The 11,335-nt window shown below is 30.7% G+C and overlaps 1 pseudogene; it reads left to right on the top strand.

The window, feature by feature from the left end:
• The first annotated feature begins 645 nt into the window (after nt 1–645).
• On the top strand, nt 646–10,500 carry LOC107849449 (annotated as a pseudogene).
• Nucleotides 10,501–11,335: the final 835 nt, after the last annotated feature.

The raw sequence follows: 11,335 nt of genomic DNA, 5'->3' as shown, positions 1-11,335 counted from the left end.
AGATTAAAGCTTGGTTAAGTAATGAAGGGGTGCAGAATTATTCATTGTGTTCGAATAACACTTTTTTTCAATCTTTTATATTAGTTTTTGGATTAAATCCCTAGTTACTTACTTACTTTTTTTGTTACTCTCTTACGTTTTGTCCCCATTTTGGTTTCTCTTCTCTCTCACTTCCATCGTTACTAATTGCCTCAATACATAAACATGCCCTTTAACTTGACCTCAGATCACATCTATGACCTCCAACTTTAAATGTGCACAAGTAGAGACTTAAACTTGCATAAAGTTGAACAAGTAGCCACATATGACCTATGTGGCGCTCCACGTGGCCAATTCATGTCCTACATGGCGTATTATGTGTATTATGCCACATAGGACGCATGTGTCTATTTGTTCAACTTTATGCATGTCTAAGTGTCTACTTGTACACATCCAAAGTTGGAAGTCATATATGTGATTTGAAGTCAAGTTAAATGGCATGTTTATATATTATGTCTTACTAATTTGATGGTTGCCTTTTTTTTCTATTTTTTCACAAAATTATATTATATACTTTTGTTTGTTCTTTATCTATTTTGACTGATTTAAAATATTTACATCTTCTCTCCTTAAAATTAAGGAAAAATTAATATTAGTTTTATCATGTTAATGTATAAACAACTTAAACGTAAAGTACAATTTTGGTAACTTATTGTAATTTTTATGTAATTTCTAAATATGTAAATTATTTTTAAGAAAATTTTAAGATTGTACGTTTGAACACACGACCAAAATAAAGAAGTTTAACTTCCTCCGTTTTGTTGTTCTTGTTGAGGTAGAGTTGAATTTTGTCTAGCTCGCTCAAATCAAATTCGACCCGCTTATTTTTGAGGTCCTGTTAAAATTCTTAGTTATTTTTTTGAACTTCCTTGATAGAAATCCTGGCTCCGTTACTGCTTACGCCCTCAAATTTCTGTAACCTCATTTTTATTAGCAATAATCGAGTTACTATTCGATTTTTTAAAATGAATATTTTGTATCATCTATTTTAATTTTTTTTTATCCATTTTTAAAAAATGTCTTTTTTATCAACTTTTTAATATTAATGTTCCAGATGACATGTTTAAAATTTTAAGATTAAAAAATGTTGTAATGTATTCTATGTACCTTTCGCTTAAGACTTTAAGATTCAAAATTCTTCTTTATTTTCTTAAACCTTCAAACTCTATGTCAAGTCAAATAGACAATTTTTTAGAAAAAGTTAAAAAAGAATGCATATAAAAAAGAAATTTGCATCTCAAATTTTTTTATAAGAAATATATTAATAACTTCGCATCTTAAAATTTAAAAGAATAAACTTTTGAATTAAAAAACATATTTATTTCTTTCAAAAGCTTAGGACTTTTGATTTATTTTTGACTCCACCAACGAGCTTTCCAAATTTAGGAACCAACTATTCATGACAAAAAACCAATTATTAGATAGACTAAATGCAAGTCGCCTAAATTGACTAGGATAACATGCACTCCTACGTCTTATTTATTCTGTCAATCTATGTAAAGGAAATTTAATTGAACATAATGCAGTTGGACGTTATTGATGACATGACTTTTAGATAAAAAGGTGTGTTGGATGAAAATTAGGATAGAATGTTAGTAAGTAGGAGTCAGGGGCAAATTTAGCATTCGGGGTGGGGTTCTAGAAATTTCTAAGTATTTTTGTATATCTTCTAATTATAACTCATTAACAAAATTATTAATTGACTTAGTGGTTCAAATGGGACTTGAAGAAGTGTCTCACACTCTATTCCCTATGGAATGACTACTTTTAACTTCTTTTGGTATATGATTTATTTTATTGGGAATCCACAAGTTTAAATTTTTGAATCTATCTCTAGTAGGAGTGTGTCGTTGCTATAAGGTAGGAATATTGTCTTTTTGCTCGTATTCATAGTGCTTTAGTTATAGTTTCTTGTTTTTGAATTTTTGGTAGATATTTGTTGTTTCAGTTAGATCGATTGCAGTATTATATAGTGGTAGTTCTCTATTGTTCTTTTAGTATCTGGTGTTGTGTTGCTCTATGTTGTCTCAGGTACCTCTATTATATCTTTTTCTAGATTGTGTTTTTTTTTCTTGAGTTGAAGATATATCGAAAACAACTTTTCCATCCTACCTCTAAAATAGTGGTATGAATTGCATATACTTTATCACTCAGACCCCATTTTGTAGGAATATATTGGGTATGTTGTTGATGATGATGATGTATTTAATTGGGTATAAAGTTTAAGAATAAAGAAAGACTTTTAACATTTGTGTATAAAAGAAGTCATAGATTTTTTTTTTGCTAACCGTGGTGTCCGGGCCAGCTTGCATTACGCACACCTCGACTAAATTTACGGGATACCCGCCACCTCCCACTAACAACAGGTACCAGACAACTCTGTCCACTAAGGTTAGAACAGATGAGAAGAAATCACCTAGTGTTTGTCTCTGCTGGAAATTGAACCTGAGACCTCATGGTCCCAACTTTATTGAACCACTAGGTCACACTCTTGGGTGCAAGAAGTCGTACATATTTGTATGACTTTTTTTTCTCTTTTTTTGTTCTTTTTAGTTTTCTTTTTTCTAATTGACAGAAATAACATTTGATTGAAAGGTAAAAAAAATCTCACTTTTACATGAATACTTAAATGCATGCATCATATGTATATTTCATGGAAATAATTATTACAAAATTCTTATTAGTACATGCTATTAACGGATTAAGATATAATATAAATATTAGCATCACAAAGACACATTGTAATACAAAGTTCTATAGAAGATTAGAATATATATTATAAGTCATTCGTTTAATTAATTTGCACTTTAAATAAAATGTTATGAAGGTCACAAATTAGGAAATAAGGTTGGTAGGCATATGTTGTCTTGTTGTCCGATCCACCCATCAAGTTGCTGCGGTATTGCTCTTGTAGGACATTGTTCGTCGTTTAATTTCTATTATTATATGTTATTTTCTGTACATCGACTATTATTTCATTTTACTGTAGTAACAATCTTGTTAATTACTATTCGTTACTTTTGTTAGTATCTAATATTTCTTTTACTTCTACTACTATTTTTTTTAGATTACTTTGAACTATCTTTTCATTGAGGGTCAATAAAAAATACCCTATCCACCTATAAGGTAAGATGAGATCTACAAATGCTCCACCCTTATGAGAACCCACTTTCTTATATAAAATCAAAGACTTTTCTGGAACTAGGAAATATTCAAAGTGTTTTGTGGAAACAAAGTCCCAAGGGTTTAAAAACTAAATCAGTCCGCATTCTCAAAACGTGCTTTATTCACCCACATATACTCTCTGTTTGCCCACTTAACCTAACCCGGTTAAAAATCGGTCAAACCCGTTTAAAAAAAAATGAAAAATCCAATATACACTAAAAGTATATACACTTCAATATACACTATATACACTATAATTATACAATATATATTTTTTAAAAAATATATAAATAATTACACATATATACATACCATTCAATATATAATTATATGACTATACGCACTACTTTAAATAAAACATATACTACAATAGTACAATATATATATATACACTACAATATATATATATAGTTATATACTAATTTATAAAACATATACACATTTATACGTTAAATGGATACGCTTATAGAAGATATATACGCACCATTCAATATTTATGTACTACTTGTCTACTTTAAATAAAACATATACTACAATATATATATATATATATATATATATATATATATTTATATATATATATAAAACATATACACGTGTATACGTTAAATATATACTACTTTAAAGATATATACGCATTATTCAATATATATGTACTGCTTTAAATAAAATATATACTACAATATACATATATATATACAACAATATGTATATATATATAGTTACATACTAATTTATAGAACATATACACTTGTATACGTTAAAGATATACGTCTATAGAAGATATACACACACACACACACACACACACACATATATATATATATACTTATATACTAATTTATAAAACATATACACTTGTATATGTTAAAGATATAAGTCTATAGAAGATACAATATATACACATATATACGCACCATTTAATATATATGTACTACTTTAAATAAAGTATATATATATATATATACATATATATATATATATATATTATATATATATACACTTACATACTAATTTATAAAACAAATACACATGTATACATTAAATATACACGTCTATAGAAGATATATACACATCATTCAATATATATGTACTACTTTGAAATTAAATAAACTATATACTACAATATATATGTATTACAATATATAGATAGTTATATTATACTAATTTATAAAACATATTACATGTATACGTTAAATATATACGTCTATAGAAAATATATACACACCATTCAATATATATGTACTACTTTAAATTAAATATATACTATTCTACAATATACATTTATATATACTACAATATGTGTATATATATAGTTATATACTAATTTGTAAAACATATACACTTGGATACATTAAATATATACGTTAAATATACATGCGTATAGAAGATATATACAATAATATACAAAACATATGCTACTTAATATAATAAATTAATAATAGTTGATAGTTAATTAATGAATTTTGAATTTTATTGATTACAAAATGATCCAAAATTTATAATTTACATGAATAAAAAATCTACAAATTATGCATCATTTTTTCCAACTCATCCATATTAATATTAACGGGAACTTGCATAGGATAGTCAAAGTAATTGGGGGCAAACCCATGCATTGGACTTGATTCTACTGAGTTATCCCGTGAAGTCATAATTTCTTCAAGTTTCTGCTCGTCCTTCGGCTCCGGTTCTATTCCTTGATTTCTTCTATCTGCTCTAATCCAATCTCTGAGGCAAACTATAACATTCATTACATTTCTTCCCAATGAGTGTCGATTGTCTCCAAGATGCTGTCGTCCCTGACTAAAGGCGCTCTCTGATGCAATAGTTGACATTGGAACGTTCAAGATATCTCTAGCTAATCTTGAAAGCACAGGATATTGTGATTCATTATTCCTCCACCAATCCAACGTGTTGATCCATCGTTTGTGATCCTCTGGCGGTGATCGAAGATAATAATGAAGCTCATCCTTATAAGTTGATGTGTAAGCTCCCTCATCAACACTGTTCCAACAGAGTAAATCATAAAAACAATTAGGAAAACCACAATGTACCGGCCTTTTAGAAAATAATAGCACCTCGGAAGGATGAGGAGCGACAGTTGGACTGATATGTGTCGGTACAGCTAAATCAACTAAATCAGCATAGTGGTTATATAATTTATCTATATAAGCATTCGCATCAGACGTAGCCGCCCACAATCAGGTTGTACTTGTTCAGAATCATTGTTAGTATTTAATTCTAAGTTACGATAAATAAGAGTATTAAAGTGGCACATAGTATGGTATTTAATGCACGAATTTAGCATAGCACCAACCAAGAAAATAAAGAAAATCGGGAAAAAATATTTTTTAAATTTAGTAAACATGGCACCAACAGCATCTTCATAACCTTCTTTATTTTTATATTCTTAAAGCAAACCAGAAAAATCAGTTATATATCCCAAAATATTACAAACAGTAGGATAATAAGCACCAAAAAATTCAACCGTAGATACATAAAAAAATTTCAAAAACTTAACAAGATCATTAATTAAAACCCAATCAGAATCAAGTAGTATGCAATCGGCAGAATCAGCAAATGAACCACAATGTTGGTTAAAAGCTAATGTAATAGGAACTCTATATTTATAACAAGTTTTTTAAAAAATCATACGTAGAATTTCATCTAATATCAATTTCCTCAGACATCAATATCTGTGCAAGTCCATTTTCTTGACATTTAACTTTAAATTCTTTAATTCTCGATCTACGATTATTTCCTTGTATAAAACCAATAGAAAGACGGAATTTTTCAATATAAATCTCAAAAAACTCAAGACCATCTTTTACAATTAAATTATATATATGACATGCACACTTAATATGAAAAATTTCAGGTAACGGCGCTGATAGCTTAGATTTCAACTTTGTTATAGCAGTCTTGTTGTTAGAAGCATTATCTAAAGTAATACATAAGATTTTATTTTCGATACCATAAAATGCTGCAACTTTTTGTATCGAGTCAGCAATAAACTGTCTAGTATGTTTACGATCTTCATCATATAAAAAAGCAAGAATACGTTTTTGCATCACAAAATTACTATCCATCCAGTGACAAGTAACGGTTAAATAATCATTTTTATTTACAGCACGACCAAGATTAGAAGTTAGGGATATTCTACATTGAATATTTTTTAACAATGTAGATAAATAAAAATAATATTGTGAATGAAGTCTTAAAATATCAGACCAACAAGTATTTCTAGGAATACCATTAAACATAGGATTATAAATTTCTTGAATATAATGAATAAAAGCATCAGAAGAAGGAAAACTAAAAGGCAAACAACCTACAGCTACCATTTTTGTTATTTCTTCCCGATCCCTTAATTTATTATAATTCTTCATTACGTGACCGGTTGTTGGGTCCATTCTAGTTTGTGTGGGCCCACCAACAGCCTCACCACCTTGTGCAATTTTTAACTCTCTTTGGTGTTCTTCAGCTAAATTTCTCATTAACGTACCCGTACCCTCTGCTTGCCTCCTCTTTTATGCTTATATATTTTTGACAAATATTGTGTTGCACCTCAGTATCTGATATACGTTTAAAAAATTGTCATACAACACTAGTTTGTTTACGAGCTCTTGGGGCACAGGGAGGACGGGGAGGGAGATTAACCGATTCGGATCTAACGCCAGCATTTCCTACTTGGGTGTCTCACCAATATTTTTATCATCTTCATCTAAATCAACCGCATCTACTTCATTTTCTTCTTCTATACCATAATTTTCTTGAACTTCTAAATAATCCATATCGTGAGCACCTACACCTATTTCTTCCTCAAAAGGTTGACTAAGTGGTACCGGAGGCGAAGGCACACAGGTATATCTAGTACTTGAAGTACCTCTACCGCTAGTAATTCGCTTTTTGCTACCACTACCACTTCCGGGACAAAAAATTTTGACACTTTTACCGATGTTTCTTAATTTTTCCATAGTATAAATCAAACTAAAAGATATTCAAAATACACAAAAAGTAATAAAAATAAATATTCAACAATTAATACACTAATTAAAAATTAAAAGTAAGAAATGGAACGACAATACCAAATTTTGGAAGTATCCGAAGGTTGCGACTTTAGAAACTTCCACTCGTACTTAGTAATCGCAAAATTAAAAAAATTAAAGTGAGCTCTTTAGAAATTAAATATATAGAATATTTGAGAATTGATAATTGAGAAATGAGATTTGAGAGAGAATGAGATTTGAGAGAATTAAAAATTGTGTGGAAAATGATTTGAAAGTGTAGGGTATTTATAAAAAAAATTTTGGGGTTAAAAAATGATTTTAAATAAAAAAACTTTTTTTAATATTTGGGCCCAAACTAGCCGTTGGGCCAACGGCTAGTTTGGCCCAATTTTCAAAAATCTTAAAAAAAATAAAATTAATCAGGCTTATCCGGGCCGGGCTAGGCCGGTTAACTGGAGGACCCTAATCCGGTTGGGTTCAGTCCGGGTTAACCGGGCCCAAATTCAAAACCCAATCGGACCGGAATCCAAGCCCTTAAAGCCGTTGAGCTTACCAGGCCAGGTCAAACCGGTCCGGTTTCCTTTAGTCGGCCGGTTCGGGCGGGTTAAAACCGGCCCGTTTGACACCTTTAATCTTTCCTCATTTTGTTAAGGAAATGGAAGAACTCCAATAGACAAACGAAAAAATTGCCTCCAAGTCCGTGGAAGCTTCCTTTTATTGGAAGCATGCATCACCTGGCTGGTGGAGTTCCACAATGCATCTTTAGAGATTTAGCCAAAAAATATGGACCACTCATGCATCTTCATCTTGGTGAAGTTTCTACTGTTGTTGTTACTTCTTCTGAGATGGATAAACAAGTACTGAAAACTCATGACCTGGCTTTTGCATCTAGGCCTAGACTCATGGCCGTGGATATTATGTGCTATGATAGGTCTGATATTGCCTTTTGTCCCTATGGTGAGTGTTAGGATTTTGCCCTACTATATTCTCTCTCTCTCAATTGAGGATCCTTCCTTAAAGAAGTCTTGTTTATAAGGGTCGGGGTAGTGGTTCAAGGGTAAAGCTAGTAATGCGTTTGCTTAGACCCCTAAGATTTGAGGCCTCAAAAATTTTAATGGTAAATTTTAAGATTTTAACATCACTTTAAAAATAATGAAGGTTGAGAAATATGTGTGGAAAAATATTTTTTTAAAAGAATAAGAAATAATAAAGAAAATAAAAAGCTATCTAATTTTTACCATAAATATTTTTGAACATTGTATTAGACAACTCAAAATTTATATTATAAATGAAGTTTTAACAACAACATCCAAGTTAATGTATTACAAATAAATGTCTAATATTTATTCACTAGAATTAATCCTTACTTTTATTAATAATCATAATAATATGTGAAGTTTATAAAGGTTACGTGCCTTTTAAAAATACTACACTACAAACAACTAATATGCAAGAACAAAAAAAAGACAATTTTAAATTATTCTAACATTATTTTTTTTTTATGTAGGTGTACATATCTAATGCCTTATATTAAACTTTGGATTTAGGCCATTAATTTTATTGAGATGCCCGATATTCGTTTTTTAGATTCTGCATGACACATGTTAATTTCTTCCCTAGCAGGTGAATACTGGAGGCAAATGCGTAAAATTTGTATCTTGGAAATGTTGAGTGCAAAGAATGTTTGAGCATTTAGCTCGACCAGGCATGACGAAGGTATTCGTCTCATTGACTCTATCCGATCATCTTCATCTTTTGATGAGTCAGTTAATTTTAGTGAAAGGATTATTTGGTTTACAAGCTCCATGATATGTAGATCAGTATTTGGGCAAACACTCAAAGAACAAGACAAATTTATTAAACTAATTAGCACAGTGGTAACCTTAGCAGGAGGATTTTATATGGCTGACATCTTCCCTTCATACAAGTTTCTTCATTCTCTTAGTTCAGCAAAGCAAACACTTCTTGATATCCACCGTAAAGTATATTCAACTGTTGAGGATGTCATCAATGAGCACAAGAAGAATCTTTCAACTCACGAGACTGATGATGCATTAGGAGGTGAAGATCTAATTAATGTCCTACTAAGACATAAAAAGGATGGAGCTCTTCAATTTGCCATCACCAATGACAATATCAAAGTTGTTATTCTTGTAAGTATTGAATACTATGCTTGTTCTTACTTATTTAACCATATAATACTTTCATATCCATTGCAATATCTTAAAAATAATAGTAATTACTAAGACCTTTTGATTTGGAAAACTGATCTTTTGATGTGTAACAAAGAGATTTGCAAAAAATGTGGAGATAATACCTTAGATAGTCATTAAACTAAGGCTAGTATTTATAGAAAGTCACTCAACTTTGTTTTATAACCCAAAATTGACTCAATTGTTGGTTCGATAAATTGGTTAGGTAACTTCTCAAGTGAAATATCAATAGTTGAGTGTCATATTTTTGGATTATAAAACAAAGTTGAATGACTTTCTAAGAAAACTATATGCCCTTAACTGAGTGACCATATAAGATCTTGCCCCAAAAGTCTGGTATAAAAGTCAGTTTGCCAAAAATGTTAATTAGATGAGGAAGTAGCATGTGCAATAGTCTAATTATGCAATGGGAATAGCATGTGTGATCTTCAATTTAATAACTTGTCCATAAATTGCAGGACATGCTTATAGCTGGAACAAAAACTTCAGCAGTAACAATTGTATGGGCTATGGTTCAAAAGATGAAAAATCCAAGTATATTCGTCAAAGCTCAAAAAGAAGTGCGAAAATCCTTTAGAGACAAAGTAACGTTCAATAGTAATGATGTGGAGGAACAGAAGTACTTAAAGTTAGTCATTAAAGAAACCCTGAAACTTCATCCTCCAATTCCACTTTTGACCCCAAGAGAATGTAGGGAAGAGACATACATAAATGGCTACACTATTCCCGTGAATACCAAAGTCATGGTCAATGTTTGGGCACTGGGAAGAGATCCAAAATATTGGGATGACGCAAAAAGCTTTAAGCCAGAGAGATTTGAGCAGTGTTCTGTTGACTTTCTTGGTAATAATTTTGAATATCTTCCCTTTGGTAGTGGAAGGAGGATTTGTCTCGGAATATCATTTAGTTTAGCCAGTATTTCTTTGCCATTGGCTCAATTGCTTTATCACTTCGATTGGAAACTCCCTACTGGAATGGAGCTAAGAGACTTGGACTTTACTGAATTGGCTGGAATAGGATCTATGAGAAAAAATGACCTTTACTTGATTACCACTCCTTATAAATCTTAATGGCATTACTTTTCAAAAATCCTTTGTTATCCTCACTCTTGTAGCATCTTTCCTCTGGCATTTTAAGTTTATCAGTTTCTAATGCATGTATTTTTCATTAAATAAGAATATATCATAACAGTTAGACTCAGGTCTAGTCTGTTGATTTTATAATATTTGTTATTCATTATTTTATAATGTATACGGGGATACCAACCTTGGGGAATGGAACAGAACTCAAGGAATATCAAAGAACATGAACATTGAATAATTTAATATCAGTTGCCATATTGGAGATAAAAAAACTGTAGAAAAAAATCTGAAGTATGTGCCATGAAAAATATATAATACTGAAAGAAAAAAATAAAATTGATTCAAGAAACCTTTTCACTTCCTAAAATCAGGTTGATTTTTTTACAACAATGATAAATTCTAGGCAGCAGGAATCAACTATCAATGGAACAGTGCAAGAGGGAAGAGTGAACTCAAAGAGAAAGAGAGAGAGTTGGGCTTGAAAAAATATCCGAGTTAGTTACAAAAAGTGCTCCTATTCTACAATATATACTCATAAGTTAGATAATCAACTATTAGCTCAACTACACATAAGGTTACATGAGACAGTTGCACATACTACTAACTACCAGTTGTTTCATCTCATATCTTTCAACACCTCTCCTCAAGCTGATGCTTGAAAAGATGTCTTTCAAGCCCATCTTAGACACTAGATACATGTGTTGAGTCTTTCCTAAACTTGTAGTGAGTAATTTAGCCTGATCTTGCTTAGTTTAAACATGATGAGTCTTGATTATGCGTTGAACCAGCTTTTCTTTCACAAAGTGGCAATCAATGTCCAAGT

Source organism: Capsicum annuum, chromosome 12, assembly GCF_002878395.1.
Source record: "Capsicum annuum cultivar UCD-10X-F1 chromosome 12, UCD10Xv1.1, whole genome shotgun sequence".
In the NCBI taxonomy this organism is placed as follows: domain Eukaryota; kingdom Viridiplantae; phylum Streptophyta; class Magnoliopsida; order Solanales; family Solanaceae; genus Capsicum; species Capsicum annuum.
This window is presented reverse-complemented; position numbering and strand designations above follow the sequence as displayed.